This window comes from Toxorhynchites rutilus, chromosome 3, assembly GCF_029784135.1.
Source record: "Toxorhynchites rutilus septentrionalis strain SRP chromosome 3, ASM2978413v1, whole genome shotgun sequence".
Lineage (NCBI taxonomy): Eukaryota > Metazoa > Arthropoda > Insecta > Diptera > Culicidae > Toxorhynchites > Toxorhynchites rutilus.
In genome coordinates this window covers 87060486-87067215 of record NC_073746.1, presented here as the reverse complement: position 1 = coordinate 87067215, position 6730 = coordinate 87060486, and positions in this window count along the sequence as shown.

The window sequence follows — 6730 nt, the reverse complement described above, 5'->3', positions numbered from 1 at the left end:
GTTATCGTTTCATATGGAGGAAGCTAACGATGTATTAAACGTTAAAAAAATCTAAAAGCAATGTTTAAACATGGTGGTTGTAGAGGGATGATATTAGGGTGCATGTATGAGGAATTTGGTTTTCATCGATGGTGTATTGGGTCGAAATGTTTACTCGATCATCCTGAAGGAAAATATGAAGCAAAATGTCAACAAAATGGGATAGAATCGAGGATTCAAGTTTTGCCAAGACAATGACCCAGAACTCAAGACATATGAAGTTCACACATGGTTACATTACAATTACTCAAAAGTTATTTATATTCCTCCACAATCTTCCGACATCAATCCCAGTAGAAAACTGAGGAAGCTATCTGTGTAGGAGATTTAGAAACCATTAAATTTATAAAAAATAACGATTTTAAAAACCACCTCATGAAAAAAATTATGAATATAATACACAATACACAATACCGAATACACAAAAAATTTCGTAGATAAGGCTAAAGACAGCCAAAGATAGTTGCAATGAACAAGGGATACCATAATAATGATGAAATTAGGAAATTGGCCAACGCCTTCGAAATCGAGTAGAGTTTTCAAGCAGCGTACGATTATGAGCTTGAGTCAATTTTCATACATTCGCCATTTTTTAGAGAAATAAAAACCATTATTCTGAAAACAGATAGCAAACCTTTTAATTTTCATATGACACTATAATTTTATCTAAATAGAATGTTCCGAAAGCTTGTTTTCGACTTTCAAAAGAAGAGAAAAGAGATCTGCATGGTGGAGTACGATTACGGATTTGAGTCACTGTATGTTTAAGGACTGTCCACATACCACATAAACAAAAAAAAGTACTCTAGTTAATCCTAAGTCAACGTAATTCTGTACTTGAGATAATGTATAACGAAAGTACTAGGAATTATTTTCCCAAGACGCTCAAACTCTATATTTTCCGATAAATCCGTAAAAATTCGGAACATTAAAATTTGTTGGAAATGTGTTTTATTTTCCATAGTTCAATGTAACAAGTGTTCATTAGTAGATATTACCGTATACATTAAAAAATAAACTAATTTCGGACATAGATAATTCAATGGAACAAGCTTTCCTTAGACCGGCAACGACTGGCAGGCGACCTGGTACTTTATGGCATCACTGTAACTCCACTGTTTAGTAGAATTCAAGTAGTGAGAGTTAACTAAATCTAGCCAGAATAGGCAATCCACCTCATGCTGGCAGTGGTAAATTCGGTGGTTCAAGGTCCTAGGGGTAACGAAAGTTTCCACAACTACAGATTGATTGCCAGATAGGGATCTTTCTAGAGAATTTTGACTTCTTCTTGATTTAACATTCTTCCGGGCCACACTTCTGTCCCTGGTACAATTTGGACCTTTCAAACTACTCAATCCAGCACTCTTTTTCGCTTCCTTATATTTATGTTATAAAATCCACTGGTTTTGCCGTTCTATCACTGCCAGGTTTCCGGGTGAGGGTCAGATTTTCCCCCAAATCATTTCAGAATGGCACACACCGTGAATTACGAAAATAAACCGAAATTTTCATTTCGAGCACGCAGAATCGAATCACGAGGCCATGATGCGAACAAATGAAATTATTTCGACACTAGCTGACCCGGCAAACGTCGTCCCGCCCAACATTTGTTTTTTGTTATCAATACTTTTAAACATTCACGTTTTCTTACTATGAGCAAATTCATGGGTCCAATCGCAGAACTGTTCATTGATTGATCTTCTAATCGACCACGTTTAATTTACCTTTTACTATAAAATTCCTAGTATTTCTACCAAAACTCACCATTATAATATCAGATTATTTTCAGACACAATTCTCGTTCAAGTTTTTTCAACCACCCCTCAGATTGAGAGGTGGAGTGACTATTCACCATGGAAACGTTTCGTGTCCCCTAAAACACTCGCATGACAATTTTGGCTCCATTTGTTTGATCAGTTTTCGGATTATGCAGAAACTTATCTTTTATTTGCATGGCAGCTCCTCCTTAGAGAGGGGGGTGGAGTGTCTAACCACCGTAAAAACATAATTTGTGTTTCATTTGTATGGCAACCCTCCCTTAGAGAGGGATGTGGAGAGTCTAACCATCATACAATCATTTATTGTACCCATAAACCTCCACATAGCAAATTTGGTTTCATTTGCTTGATTAATTACCGAGTCATGCAGAAACTTATCTTTTATTTGCATGGCAGCTCCTCCTTAGAGAGAGAGGAGGAGTATCTAACCACCGTAAAAACATTTATTGTACCCTAAAACCATCACATGCCAAATTTGGTTTCATTTGGTTGATTATTTCTCGAGTAATGCAGAAATTTGTGTTTCGTTTGTATGGCAGCCCCCCCTTAGAAAGGGGGTTGGAGAGTCTAACTACCATAGAATCATTTATTGCACCCTAAAATCTTAATATGCCTAATTTGGTTTCATTTGCTTGATTCATTCTCGAGTAATTTAGAAATTTGTGTTTAATTTGTATACTAATCAAGTCAAGTAAGACGGACACTCCACCGACGAAAGAAAAACATTTTGTTTTTGAAAACATTTTGATTATCTCCTCCTTCTTTTCTTAACAAATGCCCACTAACTACGTTTGCAAGTATAACCAAATATCATTGACGAATCAGCAAAGCGGGTTTTTAAACGCAATCCGAATTTGTCATTCCGAATGCTGGAAGCTATTTTAGACATGAAAAAAGAAAAATTACAAGCCCTTCTAGGTGATTTTAGTCTAGCCTTTTTGTTAGATCATTTTTTTTTGTTTTTTTTATTAAGATGATGATGATTTTTTTATAAAAAAATTTATTATAAAAAGAGACCTAGAGTATCAATTTGTGGTGAGATAGCTATATATTTTTGTGAAATTCCTGGAAAAAAACAACTTTTACTTAGGATGTCCGTTATTACCAGCCTTCATGAAACATGAAAACATGTTAACGAGAAAAAAACTGTTCTTAGTGAGTCAAAACGTTGTCACGTCACGCTGGAATGGGTCACAACATAACCTTGCCACAATGAATATCTTGCTTTGGCTTCGATGCATTTGGTTCCTCCCATGCTTTTTTCGTATCTAGGATTCTCGTAGTAAATCCATTTCTCATTTTGAAATGTGTTTGGTGCTCCCGAAAATCCTGCATCTTCAACTTCATAAACACAATCTTTGAATTGTCTAAAGCGTCTGTCTTCTGGAGCACGTGCACCAGCAAGAAAAAGATGACTGTCAGCTGCACTTTTTTTAAATTACAACAAATAACAATGTTATGCAAACTCTGTTTTTTGGCACAAAATTTTCCCTTATAAATGCTATAAAAATATACTTCTATACACATTAAACGAACGTCAAACGTCAGGCTGTCATGTCAAAAATACTCTCGTACACAAGCATGGTTGCCAGGTGATTAGGTGATTGGTACAAAAATATTTTCGAATGTCATATTGAAGGAAATTAAAATTTATAACTCAATTTTGAAAAGAGAAACTCCAAATAACGCCCTGTCGAATTAACGAGGAGAATTTGGGTTGTTGGGATATCAATTCAACTTTGAAAAATGTTCGTGTTTTGACTGTGCACACGAGTAATATGTTAAAAGTTTATATTAAGATAAAAAAAAAGTTTTTTTTTTAATATCGCTACGTTTTGTCTTCAAATGTTTTGTTAAACTTAACTTCAAAACATATATTTTTATCATAATAATGAATTTGGAAAAGTTGTTGGAAATTATTGGCAAATTCATAAAATTTCATGAACATGACAAACATATTAAAAGGGCCGATTCACTATGAAATAGACAATGAACTAGATTTTTTTAATATCTCAAAAATAGCTGCATTTATAAGAAGATTGATAATGAGTTTTTATGTTGTAAATCACATCAAGAGCGTTAATTTGTGGCCAACATTGATTACTTACATACAAAAATTCGAAGTTTCGAAAATTCATAAAAATTCTATGTTCCACAAAGTTCGTCAAAAATAGTTTTACCATCTTGGATATAAAATAGAAGTTTTACCAATGAAAGTTTTTATATGATTTTTTTTAAATGAAAAAATACATATTTTAGATATTGCAAATTAAAGTTAAAGGATGCTAATTTCTTTTCTTGGTGTATATTTTTTCACGTACAAACATCAATACTCTATAACTCTTTCTAGGACACTATTTCGGTACGACTCATAGTTTTTGAGATATAAATTATCAAAGATTCTCTTACTAAAATTGATACTGCCTATTGAAAAGTTACTCTTGAGTCAAAAATAATCCCAATTGCTCATATTGTCTCCAACTCAACAGGAAAACAAACTTTCATTCGAAACAAAAATACTTATGTTTTTTCAATTGTCGATTTCATTTGGAATTGCTCAACAATGTTTGATAGATTGTTCAATGTTTATTCTAATTGAATTTGATACAGAGCACGATTCATTGAACTTACCTTACCTTAATGAGGTTTTGAAGTATTTCAATAAATGCGAATAAAGAATATATTGCGCAACTGCGAACTAAATTTTATGAGTTTAGAAATGATAATTGACTTGATTGAAGGATTTGAGTTCACCCTAATAGAACACTTTTCACTCACTCTCTATTCAAATGCCAAAAAATAGAATGGATGACCTTCATTTGTCAAACAATTCTAATAAATAACTGAATTTGTTCATTTCATCTTTGAAGTTTTAGTTGTAATTCATACCATATCCATTAAACTAATTATTGAAACGATATGTAACCGAAAAACCTTCGATTTGTGAAGTGGTCGTGAAAAAAAACTAGTGAATGCCACCGAGACAAGAATCTTCATTGATTACTGAATAAAAGCGAGCGAATGACACTGAGATGAAAGCTATACGTTTTTTGACGATATTTTCGAGCAACAGTTTTACGAAAATAATATCTCCCAAACCCCCATACGAGGGTGGTCCGATTAGTACTTAGCCTCATCGCCCGATGGTGTCAGTATCGCAAGAGAGACTGCTTGTCGTGTAGTACATTCTCGTACACGGCTACTGTCAGAATTTCAGCCGAAGCGGACTCGTAGTTTTGTTTTGACAGTGTCTGGAAACGGGCGTGTCCGGGGATTTAAAAAAAAATGGAAATTCCGCTGTCGCCACGGCCAAATTGGTCGAATTGCACTACGAACTGCTGCCCCATCCACCGTATTCTCTAGAATTGGCCCCGTGCGACTTTTTTTTTGTTTCCAAACATGAAAAACGTATTTTTCAGATGGATTAAAGAAGTTGGAGCATCGCTGGGTCAAGTGTATCGAGCTAAAAAGAGACTATGTTGAGAAATAAATCGCCACTTTTCAAAAATTATTGTTTTATTTGTAGGCTAAGTATTTATCGAACTGCCCTCGTACGCTATCATACTGAAACGTCTTCACACCTATATATATATATATATATATATATATATATATATATATATATATATATATATATATATATATATATATATATATATATATATATATATATATATAGATATAATATATACACGGCTACTGTCAGAATTTCAGCCGAATCGGATTTGTAAAGGGTTAATATATATATATATATATATATATATATATATATATATATATATATATATATATATATATATATATATATATATATATATATATATATATATATATATATAAAATGGATTTCTGTCTGTCTTTCTGTTTGTCTTTCTGATTCTTATGGAATCGGAAATCACTGAACCGATCGACGTGAAAATTAGTATGTATTTTTGGAGCCGGGGAAGATTATTATGATAGTTCGGGACCCCTCCCCCCTCTTTTTATGGGGAGCTGCCATACAAATGAAACACAAATTTTTGCATAGCTCGAGAACTAAACAAGCAAACGGAACCAAATTTGGCATGTGGAGGCTCCGGGGACAAGAAATGTTTTCATTGTGATACGACTTCCCTCCCACTCTCTAAGGGGGGCTTCCATACAAATGAAACACAAATTTCTATATTACTCGAAACCTGATCAAGCAGAGGAGTAAGGATAAAACTCGAGGAAGGAATCGTCCGATTTCAGATGTCGCCATTTTTCTGTATCAAACATGTATTCCATGTAAGGGAGAAATATGTTATTTGCAAGTGATTGAAAAATCTTGAACAAGAATTGGGTCTGAAAATAATTTAATATTATAATGACGAGGTCTGGTAGAAGTACTAGTAAATTTATAGTAAAAGGAATTTGTAAAGGGTTAAATTCAATCATTGAACAGTTCTGCGATTGATCCCATGTTGCCAAGTAAGAAAACACGAATGTTTGAAAGTGTTTATAACAAAAAACCATTTTGGGCAAGACGAAGTTTGCAGGGTCAGCTAGTACTTCATAAATGAAGATATGTCTACAAACCTGGCATCTCTGTACACTAGTGCTGTCTTTTTTTTCAATGAAACCATAGCAAGTTATAACAATTCACAAACCCAATATGTGAAAGTATTCCTGGTATTCGTGAAGTTTTTCCAAGAATTTACAAAGCTTTGCGGTGTGCTCTGGACATTATCTGTTAGTCTGAAAATTATTATCATACAGGAGCATGATGTTACAATTGTTATCATATCATCGAATCATCAATTTCGACAAAATTACGGGAAGGTGAAAATGTCCAAAATGGGATGATGTAACTTTTTTGCTAACAACTTTGATCTCAGACGACATTTGTTCGTCTTCTGATATTTTTTGGACTCATAGGTTTGATTGCTGCCTCT